Here is an 18,962-nt window from a genome sequence, read left to right on the forward strand (position 1 = left end):
TGCTATTTGCAGAAAACCTCATGGGTCCCTTTGGTCTTCAGTAGACTTAATTTGAGGTTAAATCTTATGGCAAGCTGGACTCTGAAGATAAAGAAGATCTAATCTTTGAGCTTCTTCAAATATTTGAGGGACCAAATGAGCTGCCAAAGGTCCCAGAGAGCCTTGATCAGTCTGAGGACCACTACTGAATGGCCGCATTTTGTCCAGTATGGGAAATATGCATCTTTCAACTTTTCTTCATATGATGCCTTGCTCATTTGTATGCATACACTTCTATTACATCTTGTTTTACACTAATAACTGGTCTGCACTATAGGTTTTTGTCTTTGCTGATGACATTTATATCTGACTCTGAGATTGCTAAGATTCAAGATTTATCCATTAATTAAACATATCATGCTACCTATAACAAGGAAGTACCATCAAATCTACTCTCCAAAATGAAAGTGTGAAAATTCAATGATTCTATGAATTACCCATTAAAATATTTCTGCACTTACCTTCGTCAATACCATTTATGGGACAAGATACACATACTGTAAGACAGAGCTTAAGATACATTTCATACTAAAATACTATAATATGCTTCCCTCCATTTAAAATGTTGTCATCTCATGCACAACACAGTACATATTAAATATGTCTGCTTGTACAGTATTTATTTTGTTATGCATTGATGTTTACTTCAAAAGCATATGTGATACATATGCTAAATAAATAAAAGAAAACTTGTTTGCTATCAGATCAAAAATATCTCTGGTAGTGAAACATGCTTTCATTTTAATAAAGATGTTTTATTAGATTTCAGAACTAAAGAAATGATTCATAATGCTTGAACCCTAAGACATCTTTCTGTGAAAAAGCTGGCTCGATTTCACTTTCCTTTTGTCTTTGCAAAATCCATGTGTGCATTTCACGATTGTATTTGAAACAAAATGCTGGAGAGAGTGTTTTTACCACGTTGCATTAATGACACCGTAAGATTTTTTAAACCAAGTTTTCAAATGACTACCTGCTAATTTTAAATTGCTTTTTACATTACCCTTTTTTCTCATTTGTAACTCTGCTGCAAATTCACAGAATAAGAATAGTAGTAGCAACTACAATAAAAAGAATTTTAATGGCCCAGTAGTAAGTTCAGTCAATTCTAGCAGGTATATGGACAATTTCAAATAGAATCTGTGAGTTATCATATGGGAAACGTTTTTCAGAAACGAGGAGGTGATTTTTATTTTTAAGTCAGTTAACATATACCGATGCTTTTGATAGCTAAGTACTTTTTCCTTATTAACAACTGACAGTTATTCTAATAAACATGATAGAAACCAGAATAACCTGGTTTCTCATGACCAAAGTGATAAGGTTAAGAAAATACATAGATTTTGATTACCAAAACACCAAAGATAAAGATTTGTGAAACACTGGGTAGCAAGTTATCAATTAAAATACAATGAAGACACCAGATACTAAGAGACGATCACAATTCTTCATGTCACACAGTGAACTATGGTTCCTTTACCAGTAACTCATATGTTTCAGGTTGTTTTTCCATTTGCCCTTTTAACTAACATTTTCTTTGATTAAACAGAAATACTTTGCTCAAGGATGAAATTTCATTTAGAGCAACATTTCCCAAAATTAGATCTCCACGGGGGAAAAGATTTTGAAATCCATTAAGTGAAGATAAACATGTACACTCACACACTTGAAGTGTCACACAGATATTGGCATGTTAAGAGCAAAGGAGAAAGCTGTTTAATGTTTTTATTTCAGTGCGTCCTGAGTATTTGTCCAAGGAAACCTAATTTTGATTAACACCTGTTAGACTGGAAAGGGTTAACTCAGGAGGCCTGGGTTGCTTGAACACTGGACATCCCAGAAAAAGGCCTATTTTGAGGAATGACTCATAGCCAGTGGCTTATGGAAGATAAGCTCTGAGCCCTTACAATATTCTGCCTGATAAGAGTATTTTATATCCTTGCGGCCGTTGGCCGTGCTGTTTTTATATCGAATGTCTGTTTTCGTATGCCTCAGGCTTCAGACTGTGCTGTATCAGTTTGACTAGATAAATTTATCCTAACAATGTGACCTTTAGAAAACACCTATTTTTATTTATTCTAACATTTCTTATGGTGAACTCTATGGTGGGACTGGAGTCTGAGTAGCTGAGGTCAGTCCTGAGGGCATTCCATGCCTACATGATTGACCCTCAATAAAGACCTTGGATAGCAAAGCTCAAGTAAGCTTCCTTGGTTGGCATCACATACATGTGGTCAGTTGCCAATGTCGAGGGCATTAAGCAAGTGCTCTTGGACCTATGAGGAGGGGATACTTGAAATCTTGCTTCTAGTTTCTCCTGGACTCTACTCCAGCCTTATCCCTTTGCTGAATTTAACTTGTATTCTTTGCTGTAATAAATTATAACCATGAGTATAACATTGTTTTCTATGTGCTTTGAGTTCTTCTAGTAAGTTGTTTAGTAAGTTGTCAAAGGTAGACTTGGGTACCCCAGAAACACCTACTTATTAATATTCCACAGAAATGAATTTGGGGGAAAATGTTAAAGCTATCTGTAACCAACTGAACTAAAAACAATTTTTAAAATAGTGATAATAATGTTAATATTGAATTCCCTTTGATGTGAACTTAGGAGAAAAAACAGGAAACTGTCAAGCAGTCTTGATATGAAAGTAATCTTTGGTAGCTTTGACACTGGCTTGGGGATACTCTATTCCTCAAATTTAAAAGATAAGGATATCTAACTTTTAGTAAGTTGTATGGTCCCCACCCAAATCGCATGTGGAATTGTAATTGCCAATATTGGGGGAGGGTCCTGGTGGGAGGTGATTGAAACATGGGGGCCAGATTTCCCCCTTGCTTTTCTTGTGATCCAGTTTTTATGAGATCTGATGGTTTAAAAGTGTGTGACACTTCCCCATTTGCTGTATTCTCTCTCTCTCTCTCTCTCTCTCTCTCTCTCCTGTCACAATGAGGAGAAATGCCTTGCTTCCTTTTCATCCTCTGCCATGATTGTAAGTTTCCTGAGGTCTTCCACTCATGCTTCTTGTTAAGCCTCTGAAACTGTGAGTCAATTAAACCTCTTTTCTTCATAAATTACCCGGTCTCAGGTGGTTCTTTATAGCAGTGTGAGAATGGACTTATACAGCAGGCATGCATGTGAATGTGCCATATACATATGCTGACATACAAGGTTATACACACATTTAAAAATTCAACTTTTTTTTTTTACCAATGTGTGAAACAAACACATATAACAAAATGAAGCCTTTAATGATTGATATCTGAACTACCATTTGCCGATTTGATTTCAGCTAACTGCTAAAATGGTGAATAATTTTTATTAATTAACCTTAATTCTCATTCAGAATCTGACTTAAAGAAAAGTCAAGTAGTAAAGCACAGCTTTGGAAAATGTGCCCCCTGTGCTTGACATATACTAGTACATTGACAACTGAGGTACCTCAGATGCATTACAAACCAAAGGGTATGTCATTTGTAAATTAATTAATTTTTATTATTATTTTACTGTTTAAACAGTGGTTGAACAATCAAGAACAAACGTGAAACAGGTAGGCACCCCAGTGGAATTAACTCTTTTATTGGTCATTCTCTGGGATAAAACAAGCATTGGTGATGAAACCAGATAAGAGACAGGCAAATATAGCGGAATGTTACACCATTATTGCGATTGAGTGAATTGCATAGAAGAATAAAAAATGGAAAAAGAAATTAGACTTTTCACTAGTGGAAAAAAATGACTAGGCAACTCTGGGATATGTTACAACAAGCTCCTGAATAAAATAAATAGGAAATATTTTTCAGGCTGTGGGGATTGAATGAATGCAATCAATCTTCTTTGCGTGGGAACTGCATCACTCCTACCCACAAGCTCCCTCTAGTGAATTAAAATCTCACAGCAACTCAGCCTATAGGCAGCAGTCAGGCTTGAGCAATGGCCACTTAACCAGGACAATACCTGGCATATAACCCAGTCAGACCCACAATAGCAGTGCATTTTGTTATGATCCTTTCCTGCAGGAAACAATTTTCCAGCCATATTGTCTGTCTTCCCTACATTAGTTATATTGGACATATATGCGTAATCACTCTCGTTTTAGTAATAAGAACGTTGCATTACTTCCAATATCAAAAGCTGACCATATTTTCTTTTGAAATTTTTAAAAAACTCCTAACTCTATATAGTATAGTTATCTGTGTCCCTGGGTCATATATCTTAGTTAGATGTGTTATAAATATGATAGAATTTATTAAAGAGATCCAGCACAGGTGGCTGGCTTTGAAACACTTTTGTATTCATTCCATTCAACAAATATGTATTAAGCATACCATACAAAAAACACGTTCCACAGGCCATAAAGATGAGGTATTAATTGCCTTGGATCCCAACACATGCATAATGCTGTTATGAGTGACACACATCATTATAATGAACGGCAAAACAGATTTTAAAAATTACAGACAAAAAAAATCATAGTTCTGGCCGGGCGCGGTGGCTCAGGCCTGTAATCCCAGCATTTTGGGAGGCCGAAACGGGCAGATCACGAGGTCAGGAAATCGAGACCATCCTGGCTAACGCAGTGAAACCCCGTCTCTACCAAAAAATACAAAAAAACTAGTTGGGCGAGGTGGCGGGCGCCTGTAGTCTCAGCTACTCAGGAGGCTGAGGCAGGAGAATGGCGTAAACCCGGGAGGCGGAGCTTGCAATGAACTGAGATCCGGCCACTGCACTCCAGCCTGGGCGACAGAGCGAGACTCCGCCTCGGAAAAAAAAAAAAAAAAAAAAAAAAAAAAAAAAAAAAAAAAAAAAAAAAAAATCATAGTTCTGGAAACACAATTTTAAGTATTTACAATGACCCTTCTTCCTGCTACTGAAAAGGAAAGCTCTCATGACTGAATTGATGGGTCACTGGCTTTGGCCTGAGTAGTGCAATGGAAAGATTTGCACCACTGGGGAAGCCCAGGGAGTTCATAATGCCAGATGGGCAAGTATGAGGGAGAGAGGCACACGTCTAAATGGAAAAATCAGGCAAGAGAGGGGAGATGGGTTACTTGAGAAAGGCAGGGAATGAGGATGAGTGCAAAAAGACAGAAAGTTAAAGGTTAGGAAGGTGATAATTACTTGGGCATTTGGCACGAAGTAAGTAGTTGGAAAAAATATCTAAAAATTATCTTAAAGATATTTTGCTGCAAGATGTGGTCTGAACTCCATCGACATCCCTAAAAAATATTCATTAAAAATCTACATTACTCTTCAATTGAGTTGTTGGAGATTTTAAAACAATTTTATTTGTGTTCATTACGCCATACACAATAGGTACCCGACAACTGTTCGTTAAATTGAATCCTCTTTTGTACTTAATTCCATGAAGCATAGTTCAATTTCAAGTCTGTTATGCATAGCACAGAATTGACAACTGGGAAATGTAATTGGGCGATGTCTTTTTCTCAATGCAAGAACTTAGCGCATCTTTAATTTTGATTGGGAAGCAATTAACCTGGTAGATAGGAAAACTGGCGGGATATTGCAAGCTGGCAACCATCTGGGGAGCCATGCTGGGGAGCATCACATAGGCTACTGACATGTGACAACCATATGCAACCTAGGGTCAGTCATGCCATCAAAGAGATTCACTCAACTCTTAAGCAGAACACACAGCATTTAAAAGAATTTGTAGAAAATTTGCTGTATCAGGGATAAACAACTATTTTCTCATCCCTGAAATCTCAGATTTCTTCCAGATGGTATACTTTAGGCAGTGGTGTGCTAGCAAATCAGCCTGTTGGAAAAAGGAGAAAAAATTAATACTAGTAATAAATAAAAGGACTGACCCGTAGCATTTGCCAATTTTTGTGCTCTACATATTTTCACCATGGCTGGTTTGACTACCAACTCACAGAACTCCTAAATATTTAAAAACTGGTCCTCAAGGGCTGGGCGTCATGGCTCATGCCTGTAATCCCAGCACTTTGGGAGGTAGAGAGGGGGCAGATCATGAGGTCAAGAGATCGAGACCATCCTGGCCAATATGGTAAAACCCCGTCTCTACTAAAAATACAAAAATTAGCTGGAGGTGGTGGTGCATGCCTGTAGTCCCAGCTACTTGGGAAGCTGAGGCAGGAGAATCACTTGAACCCAGGAGGCGGAGGTTACAGTGAGCTGAGATCACACCTGCACTCCAGCCTGGCGACAAAGCGAGACTCCATCTCAAGAAAAAGAAAAACAAAACAAAACAAAAAAACTGGTCCTCAAACACCAGCCCCCACCCACTTCAGAAGATAAATTCTCGTGCTCTGAGTTGATTAGAGGGCTCCCAGGTGTCCATAGCCAGGACCTAAGTCAAACTTGAAGCCCAAATCTAGGGTCTGTGGGAGAGTCCCTAGGCTATTCACCATGGTCACCTTCTGTGACCCAGCTCCTTCCTGGAACAGAGGGGTCCTGACAATGAGGACATTGCTGTGGCCAAATATATCTTGCCATGACCAAGACAGAAATTTAGACAAAGCAATAGTAGGAAGGGATATCTGTATGTTTTGTCTGTGTGTGTTTCACCACTATTTTTAGATACTTTTTTCTTAACTTTTCTAGACCTTCACATCTCCATAGGCAAAATCAAAATAATATTACGTGCAAATTATGAGAGCGCATTAAGCTAGATTTTTAAAAAATAGCATGTTGAGTCACAAGATATATCATAGTCTGGTATCTCTAAGACCAAACTGTGAACTAGGTAGAATGCCTTAAACAGGAGAATGGAATAGACATTTGTACTGTCTTATCAGATAAAATGAAAGGAGTTAAAGGAAAGAACAATTTGCTGAGGCAGCAAAGGAGAGAACTGGGACTGGAGAGAGGACTGGAGAGTTCATTCCGATTGCACAGCTTAAGTGTGGGCCATGATTGGAGGCCTCAGTGACTGCGATCAGACATTTCTGTCAAAAGATGCCTTATCGTGCCCCTTCCCTTCCCTTCTTGTCTTCTTTCCCTTTCAGCTGTGAATAGTGAGAAAATGACGGAAGACAATGTGCTAGTTTACAGCATTTTACACTGGGCTCCTTTTTCTTTGCCTTTGGCTTGTGAATGACTGAGAATTGTTTTATTGTGAAAAGTTTCTCAGAGAAAAGGACTTTTATTTTACCTAACAATGCAAGACTGGACAGCAGGCAAACAGTTAGCGCCTTGTTTCCAGCTGCCACTCAGATGCTGAAATTGTTAACAGGGGCTCAGGAGGGGCTGCCTCTGCTTCTCCAGCCTTCCCTCCACTGGCTGCATATACAGGAAGCAGAAACACTTCACAGATAAGCCACTCACTTCTGTTTAATTCCACCTTTAATTTGTCAGGCAAAATATCGGGGCCTTTTAGCATCAAAATGAGAACCTCTTCTGAAAGCCTAATTCTCAGTGGGCTTGAAACAGAGGGGAGAAGAAAAAGTACTGCAATTTGTCCCCTTTTATAATGAAGTGCTAAGATAGAAAAAGGGGAGGGATGGAGAGCTACCAGGGGTGCTCCTGTTGAAAAAGCAGACATTGAAACTCATTTGCACAAATGTTTTAACTGCAGATTCATACTTGATAGCTAAATGTCAACCATTTACAACTTAATCAGGACTTTTTAACCCTTCACTGTTTAAATCTTCACTGCATTAAGATAAAAAATTCTCTTCGCATAGAAAGGAATCTAAAATGAGTAGCGGGGCTAGCCACATATGTAAACATCAATTAGGATCCTTAAAAGAGAAAACAATATTTGAAAGTATTATATCAAATGTTATAGTAATATTTGCTGTCTTCAGCAACCAAGAATAAAGCCTTTCCCTAGAGGGTTTTCTAACTTAGGGAACTACAAAGAGTAAAAGCTCCCTTTAGGTCCATCTTCACAGGATTCACTAGTAAAAAAAGTAATGCAGTGAAAATTAAATTCAAAAAGTAAAAAGAAGTATTGATATTCTTTGCTTAAGTTTACAGTGTTTCTTAGTGGATCTCACGTACACATATGCAGAGGTTCAAGAAATACAGTATATGAAAATATATAAAAATTCAATTTTTTGGAGTTCCATGTAAAATGCTAAACTGACAATAATTTAATTGATTCCACAGGTTGAATTAGAAAAATTATGAACCTTTATGTGATTTAGTATTATGTATATGTGTGTTTCTTTTCATTTGTGACTTGATCTTTGTGTTCATTACTGCAGGAACCTGTGTTCCTTTGGGGAAAAATATTATAAACAAATTGGCCATCTTATTACAGAAAGGGAACTGAAATATTATCCAACTGTTTATAACAGCATCCTAAATTTAAGACAGGATTTTGTTTTGATTATTAAGTTCATCTTCTACATGGGAAAATATACTCAGGAAAACAAATACAACCAGGCATCATTTTTGTATGTGTGTACAGAAAATGCTTATTACCCAAAATCAAGAAAATATAAGTTCAGGGACCATTCCATTAATATGGGTCCCTAAACAGCATTTTAAAGTAGATTAAACGTAGGTTTTTAAGGGTTGATACCTTTCTCACAATAAACCAGCCCTAATTGGTTGGTGCTGTATACAGGCAGAGGTTGGAGGAGGGAAAGGGGGTTATATGATGGGAGCAGCAAAGCAGAAAAGAGTCAGGGTGAAACATCATCAATTTCATGTTACCTAGAGTCAACACTAGGCAGTATAATATTCAAACGAGATTGGGTGCGTTCAGGGTAGTATGGCTGTAGACAAGATTAACTTTTCAATTGAGCAGCACAATATTCAACCAGTCTTTTCAATCTTTTTATATCTTTTTTTTTTTTTTTTGGCAGAAGCAGAAATATCCATCACCATATTTATTTTAAAAAGGGATCTTCTCACAATATATGCAAAATAGACACATTTAAGAAAACCATGAAAGACTATTTCTAAAATGGTCACATTTGGTGTGGACAGGCAGGTGTGTAAGGAAACATTATGCTCTAAATTCTATAATAGGTAGATGAACAAAATGCCATGAACGACCTAGAGAAGAAAAAGCTAGCACCAAAAGCAAGGATTGGAAAATCCTTTATATACAGAAAAGGTTACAGCATTGGTTCCATACTCCTAAACTTCAGACGAGGGTGAGGAAACAGCTACATGAAAATTACTGCTATTGTATTCTATTTCCAGTAATATCAGAGTAAGCACCCTGCAGACTGACTCATGTTCAGAAAATCAGTAGAAGCCTTCATATAGGACAATGCAGTAGAGAGATTCTGGTGGTGAATAGATACTCCGAGCAAGGGAATCAAATGAAGTTAGTTCTCATTTTTTTCGACTGTCGGACACATGAGAAAAAAGGGATTACTACTTGGTGAACCAAAGATTTAAAACCAGGGGATCCATGACCACAATAGAATTTGGGAAACTCACAGAATGTAAAGAGCCAGAAATAGAATGTTCAAAGTCTGTCCCTCCACATCACTGAATAACTCTAAACCATGCATCAGCGTAACTGACTGAAAGCAGAACAGATAAAATCCAAAGATTTGAACAGAGACCCAAGCTAATGCCTAAAATGGTGTTTGCAGTTTAAGCCCAGCCAAGATAATTTCCTGCCAAAACAAAGGAAACAACATTAATCAGAGAAAAATAAAGAACCCAGAATCTCCACATGTTAACACTCATAATGTCTAAAACACAATTTGAAAGTACCTGACATATAAGGAAGCAGGAAAATAGAAACTGTTTTCAAGAGAAAAGAAATCAATTGTCACTTACTTCAAGATGACTCAGATACTGGAAAAAGCAGGCAAGGATTTTAAAGCACCATAGGTAACTATTCTCACTTAAGTGAAATTTTATATACACATTATAAGTGCAAAAGATGGAAAATAATAAGAAATGACTTTAGAGAGAAAAATTGATTAAATAAAAGAATCATGGTCAAAATATAAGCTACCTGCAAGAGACACACTTTAAGCATAAAGATATAGATAGACCAAAAGTAAATGGATAACTAGACCATACAAAACAATATGCATAAAAATGCCAAAGTGGCTTTATTAATATCAGATAAAATAGACCTCAAGACAGAAAGTATTATCAGGGATAAGAGGAATATTTTATGATGATAAAAGAATCAATTAATCAAGAAGACACAACAATTATAAATGTATTTATACTTTATAACATCGCTCAAAACAGTTAAATAAAAATCAACCGAATTTAGAAAGAGAAACAGACAATTCTACAATCATAGCTGTAGATTGTAGAATCTATTATGAAGAATTATAGTTTAACATCATTTTCTCAGCAACTGATGAAACAACTACACAAACTCAACAAAGGAGCTGAGTAACACTATCAGATGCTTTGACTTGAATACTTATGGAACATTAAAAACTTACAGAATACACATTCCTTTCAAGGGTGCATAGTATATTTACCAATAAACCACATGATAGACCATAAAACAAGTCTCAACACCTTAGAAAAGACTGAAAACATACTCTATACTGAAAACATACTCTGTACAACCAAACTGAGATTTACACTAGAAAATGATCATCAGAATAATCAGAAAAAAGCACCAAATATATGAAAATTAAGGAACATAATTCTAATAATTTATTAAAAAGGAGAAATTACATGATAATCTGTAATCTAGAGAAAAATTGTAAGAGAAATCAGAAAATATTTTGAATTATTATACAGTGTATAAAAAATTGAGAGATGCAGCTATTGCAGTACTTACAGGAAATATTATAGCTTTAAATATTTGTGTTAATAAAGAAGAAACACATAAATCTGATCATCTGAGATTCCACCTTAAGAAATTAACACAAGAAACACTAAATATACACAAAGTATGTAAAAAATAAATTATAGGAGCAGAAGTCAATGAAATAGAAAATGAAGAAATAATAGAAAATTATGAAGCCCAAAACTGGTTATTTACAGAGATTAAAGCAATTATATATTTAGAAAAATGATCTGGGGGAAAAAGAAGAAATAAAATGATCAATACTAGGAATAAAAGGGACATCACTACAGATTATGCAAATATTCAAAAGATAAGAAAATGCTATGAACAGCTTTATGCCAAAAAATTCAACAATCTACGTGAAATAGACAAATTCCTTTTAAGGTAAAGACTAACAACTGATTCAGGAAAAAATCTAAAACTTGAATATCTCTATATCAACTTCTTAAATTGAATGATAAATTAAGAAACTTTCCCACTGCAAAGTTTGGAGGGTCCCCAAGATAACTTTCACTCTAAAACCAAATGCAAATTGATAGTCTCCAAGCCCACCCTAAGTTTTGATAATTTGCTAGAAGTTCTCACAGAACTCATGGAAGCTGTTATACTCACGGTTACTGCAGTTTATTACAGTAAAAGTATACAGATTAAAAATGAGTCCAGGGAAGAGACTAGTGGGGCAGAGTACAAGAAATTTCCAAGAGTAAAGCTTCAAGTTGTCCTCTGCCAGTGAAGTCATAGACAGTGCTAATTTCACCCAGATATGAAGCATGTCAAAATACACAGAATATTGGCAAATCAGGAAAATTCATCCGAGCCTTGTTACGCAGAATTCTGGGGTGACTCAGCCATGTAGATGTAGATGTCATTAACTATACATGTGGCTGACCTTTAGGCTCTAGCACTTATAGAGGTTGAATGGATATAATGTGGCTCAAAGCTCCACCATAAATTACCCTGTTAGACTACCAGACTACCCGGTGTGGCCCAAATCCTCCAGATAAATAATGACACTCTTACCAGGCAGGACATTCCAAGGCTTAGAGATCACTCCCCAGGAGCCTACATCAAAAGATAGGCTCCTATTTGGATAGGCAAATTATTTATTACACACTCACTAATAAAAGCTCCAGGTCTAGGTATATGTACTGATAAATACTATTAAGTAGTTAAGAAATGAATAATACTAATTCTATAAAAACTCTTTCACTGAATAGCGAAGGAAGACTTTTCATGTCACTTTAGTAGGATTGTAGAACTGTGATGCCAATATGAAACAAAGACATTAGCTTCGAATATAGACAGAAAAATCCTTAACAAATACTAGCAAATTAAATCCAACAATATATAAAGAGGATAATACATTATTACCAAGTGGGATATATTCCAGCAATGCAATGTTGCTTCAACATTTGAAAAAACAATCAGTGTAGCTCCTCTAGTTAATAGGAAAAAGGAGAAAACCCTGGGACCATTGAACCAGTTGAAGAAAAAAAAAAAACCATTTGACATAAGCTGATATTTGTTGATGAATAAAAAAAAAAAAAAAAAAAAAGTTAGCAAACCAAAAATAGAAGAAAACTTCCTCAAGCTAAGTAAAAGGAAATATGAGAAAAAAAACATTAAATTATACTCAACAGTGAATGGATCAATCTTTTCTACCTAGAATGAATAAACAAGGAAGAATGTCTACTCATCACTTATTGTCAACATTGTCCTGCATCCTTGGCCAGAAAATTAAGGTAAGATAAGCGGCATACAGTTTGAAAGGGTAAAATCGAACTGCCCTTATTCAAAAATGCCATAATAGTTTGCAGAAAAAATCCGAAGAAATCTAAAACAAAACAAAAAACCTGCTAAAATAAAAGTCAATTTAGTAAGGTTAAAAGATACAAGGTTTATATACAGAAATAAGCAAACAAAAGCAAATAATTAAACTGTACTTCTGTGTACTAGCAGTGACGAACAATTAAAAATGAAATTTAAAAAATATACCTACTTATAATTTAATTGGAAAATTAAAATACCTTGCAATAACTTAACAAAAGATATGTAAGTTTGGACACAGAAAATTGTAAAACACTGCAAAGTAAAGTTAAAGAAGAGTTAAAATAATGAAAAGATGTACAAGATTCATGAATCAGAAAAGTAGAATTGGAACAACTGACTTTTGATAAAGATGCCAAGGTAATTCAATAGGGGAAATATTTTTCTAAGAAATGGTGCTGAGACAAATGAATATCTGTATGAGAAAAAAGCCAATTTTGACACTCCTTGCATCGCAAACAAAAATGGATCATATATGAGCTAGTAAGTATATAAAGCTAGTAGGTATATAAAGAAAAGCAGACAAAAACCCTATAATCTTGGCTTAGATGAAGATTTCTTAAATAGGACACAAAAAGCACAACTCCTCAAAATGATGAAAGTATTGTCATTATTATTATAATTACTTTAAAATTAAAACTTTTTCTCTTTTAAAGATGAAGGGGAGTAAACAAAAAGGTAGAAAATCATCAAAGATGGTGGATTACATGCTGATTAAAGCTAGTGTATATATCACACACACAAAAATTTAAACCTATAATATTGCATTAGGTCAAGGTTTCTTAAATGGGGGAAAAAATAACCCCACAACCCTAAGATTGTTTTCTTTTTAAAAAATGAAGGTAATGAAACAAAAAGAGAGAGAGGACATCACCAAGAAGTGGATTAGAGGCTTTTAGCATGCCTCAGTAACCTGGAAATAGCAAAATACTACATAAAGATAAAGTGTGTAAGCTTTAATTCAAGAAGGCAAACAGAAGTCACTGGAATCATCAAGGAGACCCCACATTCCAGGAGGGTGATTGCTAACAAAGAAGTCCCTGTGATGCCATCTAGCTGATAAAAGTAAGTGAAGCCCCAGTACATGAGAAAGGCAAAGAGCCTCCCTCCTTGATTCACTTTCCACTGGGGATTTGAACAATCCAGGCCAAGGGAGAGCACTTTGTTTCTACCAAGTCCCGGAGTTAATGTGCAGAGAGGTTTGGAGACACTGTGAGGAAAAGACACCAGGAAAAGCTGCAGATATTTTCCCAGACCCAGGGCCAGCAACAGGATGCCATTTTGATCCAGGGACACACAAAGTCAGTCATTCTTATGGTGGCTCAGTAGTGTGACCGTGCATGCATTTCAGTCTTGGATCAGAGATCAGAACACCCGCTCTGGAGTGGATTAGGGACCTTCACAGCTAGAACTGTGGAAGACACCTCAGCAGAAGGAGCTGGAATTGTGCAGCCCCCACCAAAAGCCTGGGGTTAGAGGAAAGCTGCTACAGTTGCAGTTTCTTTGGGGTAGCAAGACTTGCAGCCAGGACCAGCTTGGTCACCTGGTACTGGTCTGTATGTGCTGGGTGCTCCAGCCAGCTCCCCTGAGATCATGGTGCCACAGGGTCCTCTGCACTTCAGCCTCAGGCAGACATCCAGACATTCAGAACACTTGTTTGCCTGGACCAGCAGCCTGAGTCACCTCATCCTTCATAGACACAAACTATGATGCAGTGGGGCCTTCTGTGTTCCATACACAGGCAGATCTCCAAGTATTTGGAGCACCTGCTCACTGGTATTAGCAGCCTGAGCTCCCACATACTTCCTGTGCAGAGATCCTGGTGCAGGGGAGGCCCTTTCTGCTATATACGCAGGCAGATCTCCAGGTGTTCAGAATCCATGCTTGTCTAGTTCAGAAGCCTGAGTTGGCCCACCTTCCTGTGCAGAGATCTTGGTGCAGAGGGGTCCTCTCTGCTCCATGCTTAAGCAGATCTCCAGGCATTTAGAGCACCCACTCACTTGGAGAAACAACCTGATAAGCCCCACTCTTCTTGTGCAGATATTTGTGTGGAGAGAGGCCCTCCCCAGCTATGCCCAGACAGATCTCCAGGCATTTGGAGCACTCACTCTCCTGGATTAGGAGTTTAGGCTGCCTCCCATCCTTATGCAGAGAACTTGGGGATAGGAAGACTCCCAGCTCCACACCTATACTTTTGGATGCTTGGTGGCCACCCAGTGGATTCTCCCTCAGTATCGGTGATTGTGGCTGCCATCAGGGGACCTGTACGGGGACCTACCTGGTCTGGCTCTGCCCATCATGGTCCCTGCCCCAACAAGACAGAGCAGGGAGTTCAGACCACTGTGCATTCTATGAATCAGCTCAACGCCTGAGGCAACAGAGACCTTCTGCCAGTAAACAAAGATCAAGAATATACTTAGCCATGTTGGATATATCCCCAGACTGTTCAAAGTCAATATTAAAGAAAATATCTTAAAGGCGGTTAGAGACAAAATTCAGATTATGTACAAAGTGAACCTCAGCAGGCCAAAAGTAGACTTCTCACCAGAAATCTTAGAAGCTAGGAAAGATTGGGGGCCTATTTTCAGCATTCGTAGAGAAAAGAAATCCCAACCAATAATTCCATATTGTATCAAACTAAGTTTTGTAAGTAAAGAAGAAATGAAATATTTTCCAGACAAGCAAGTACCAAGAGAATTTATTACCACTCAACCAGCCTTATGAAAGATCCCTAAGGAAGTTCTAAACACAGAAACAAGAGAATGATGCCTGCTACCACAATAACACATATACATGGAGCACATACATATATACATACAGACACAGAGTACATAGGGTACATAGCCCACAGACCCTATGAAGCAGCCACACAATAGAAACTACAAAGCAACCAGCTAACAACTTCACAGTAGGATCAAAAACTCACATGTCAATATTAACCTGGAATGTAAATGGTCTAAATGCCCCACTGAAAAGTCACAGATTGGCAAGTTAGATAAATATATGAGTCATCCATGTGCTGTCTTCAAGTGACTTAACACACATGTAATGACACCACCCATAGGTTCAAAGTAAAGAGTTCACAAAAGATCTACCACACAAAAGGGAAACAAAAAAGAGCAGGAGTCACTATTGTTATATCAAATAAAACATATTTTAACCCAACAACATAAAAAAAAGAGAGCGAGAGAGACCAAAATGGGCATTACGTAAAGATACACATTTCATTTCAACAAGAAGACTTAACTGTCCTAAATATATATGCATCCAACATCGGGGCACCCAGATTCATAAAACAAGAACTTCTAGACCTACAAAAAGACTTAGACACACAAAAATAGTGGGGGACTTCAACACCCAACTGACAGAATTATACAGATCATTGAGGCAGAAAACTAACAAAAAACTCTGGGCTTAAACTTGACACCTGACTACTGGACCAAATAGATAACTATAGAATAGTCCACTCATCAACTACAGAATATACGTTCTTCTCTTCTGCACATAGAACATACTTCAATATCTACCACATGTTTGGCCAAAAAGTGATTCTCAAAAATTTTTTAAAAATCCAAATCATATCAACCGTACTTTTGAACCACAGTGAAATAAAAATAGAAATCAATACAAAGAAGATTTTTTAAACCACAGTTACATGAAAATTAAACAACTTTCTCCTGAATGACTTTTGGGTAAACAGTGAAATTAAGGCAAAGGTCAAAAAATTATTTGAAATAAATGAAAACAGACACAACATACCAAAATCTCTGGGACACAGCAAAGCAGTGGTAAGAAGAAAGTTTATGGTGCTAAACATCTATCTCAAGAAGTTAGAAAGAGCTCAAATTAATGAACTAGCACCCCAGCTAGAGGAACTAGAAAAACAAATACAAAGTAACCCCAAAGCTAGCAGAAGAAAAGAAATACAAAAATCAGAGCCAAACTCTTGAAAATTGGGACCTAAAAGTTCATACAAAGACTCAAAAAAATCCCAAAATTCGTTTGCTGAAAGAAGAATCAAGATAGATTGCTAGATAGATTAACAAAGAAAAAAGAGAGAAGATCCAAATAAGCAAAATCAGATATTTAAGGATTTAAATGTAAGACCTCAAACTATTAAAACCCTAGAAGAAAACATACCCTTCTTGACATTTACCTTGGCAAAGAATTTATGGCTAAGCCTCCAAAGTCAATTGCAACAGAAATAAAAATTGACTAGTGGGATCTAATCAAACTAAAGAACTTCTGCCCAGCAAAAGAAACTACCAACAGAGTAAACAGACAACCTACAGAAAGAGAGAAAAAAATCTTCAAACTATGCATCCAGCAGAGGTCTAATATCCAGAATCTATAAGAAACCTAAATCAACAAGCAATAAGCAAATAACCCCATTAAAAAATGAGCAAAGGATATGAACAGACATTTCTCAAAAGAAGACATACAAGAGGCCAAAAAATATATGAAAAAATAGTCATCATCACTAATCACCAGAGAAATGCAAATCAGTACTGCAATGAGATATCATCTCACACCAGTCAGAATGACTATTACTAAATTGTCAAGAAACAACAACAACAACATATGGTGCCAAGGCTGCAGAGAAAAGAGAATGTTTATATACTGTTGGTGGGAATGTAAATTAGTTCAGCCACTGTGGAAAGCAGTTTGGAGATTTCCCAAAAAAACTTAGAACTGCCATTCAACCCAGCAATCCCATTACTGGGTATATATCCAAAAGACAATCAGTCATTCTACCAAAAAGACATGTGCACTCACATGTTCATTGTAGCACTATTTATAATAGCTATGGCATGGAATCAACCAGATTCCCATCAATGACAGATTGGATAAAGAAAATGTGGTACACATATGGCATGGAATACTATACAGTCATAAAAAATGAAATCATGTCCTTTGCAGCAACGTAGATGGAGCTGGAAGCCATTACCTTTAGCTAATTGACACAGGAACAGAAAATCAAATATTGCATGTTCTCACTTATAAGTGGGAGCTAAACATTGGGTACTGATGAGCATAAAGATGGCAACAATAGAAACTAGGGAAGGAAGGGAGGAAGACAAGGGTTCAGAAATGGGCTATCGGGTACTATAATCAGTACCTGGGTGGCAGGATCAATTGTACCTGAAACATCAGCATCACACAATATACACAGGCAACAAATCTGCACATGTACTCCCTGAATCTAAAATAAAAGTAAGAAAGAAAAAAAGAAAGCAAATGTAGAAACCAACCATGAATGCAGAGAAAATACTTGCAAAGCATGTATCTGTCAAAGGACTATTATCAAGAATTTATAAAGAACCCTTATAACCAATAATAAAATAAAGTCATCTTAAAAAGTGGGCAAATTGTGGAAACATTTCACAAAATAATATATATAAAATACAATAAGCATGAAAACACATTCAAAATTACTAGTCATTAGAGTTGTACAAATTACATCTACAATACCATCAGGCACCCACCAGGATAGTTAAAGTTCAAAAGTCTGTCAATATCAAGTACTGGTGAAGGTATGGAGAAATTGTAACTCCCAAATATTGCCTGTGGGCCTGCAAAATGGTATAGTCACTTGAAAAACACTATGACAGAATTTTATAAAGTTAAACCTCCACTTATATGACCCAGCAATCTGACTCCTAAGTATTTACCCAAATAAAATAACATAATTTTACAGAATGACTTTTTTGTGTGTGTTCTAGTATTTACTCATGGATGAATCTGAAGAACATTATGCTAAGTCAAAAAAATCAAGTCAACATGACAAACATATTGTATGATTTCTTCTATGACATTCTAGGAAAGGCAAAACTGCCATGTCAGAAAGTAGATTATTAGTTGCCCATGCCTGGGCATCAGGGGAGGGAATCAACTACAAAGAGCTAGAGGCAGCTCTAGGGTGAGAAAAATGCTCTGTATCTTAATTGTGGTGGGGACACATGATAGTACACAATTATGAAAATTTATTAAATGTATACTTAAACACTGCAAATTTTATTGTTTGCAGATTGTGCCTGAATAACCATAAAAAACATTCTGACAATCTTTAAAAAAAAAATTATTAAAGCTCTTAGAGACAGCCAGAATACACCTGCTGTCTTTTTGCAGTGTAGAAGGCTGGCTTGGATAGCCAGTCATCAAACATCACTATGGCAAAAGGGAGGGACTTTTCTTTCTGAGACAGAGCCTACTGTCTCTGGGGTACCAAAATTTTATTCTCCTAAATATGAATCCGAAGGCTGACTTCCGTCTGTGTAACCCTCCGATTCTTCGTAACTCCTTGGACAAACTTGGGTGCTGGGCTCTGTTTTTAATTATCATTTTCAGGTACTCTGTGGGCACAGATTAACTTCA

The sequence above is a fragment of the Rhinopithecus roxellana genome, chromosome 5 (genome assembly GCF_007565055.1).
Source record: "Rhinopithecus roxellana isolate Shanxi Qingling chromosome 5, ASM756505v1, whole genome shotgun sequence".
Taxonomy (NCBI): domain Eukaryota; kingdom Metazoa; phylum Chordata; class Mammalia; order Primates; family Cercopithecidae; genus Rhinopithecus; species Rhinopithecus roxellana.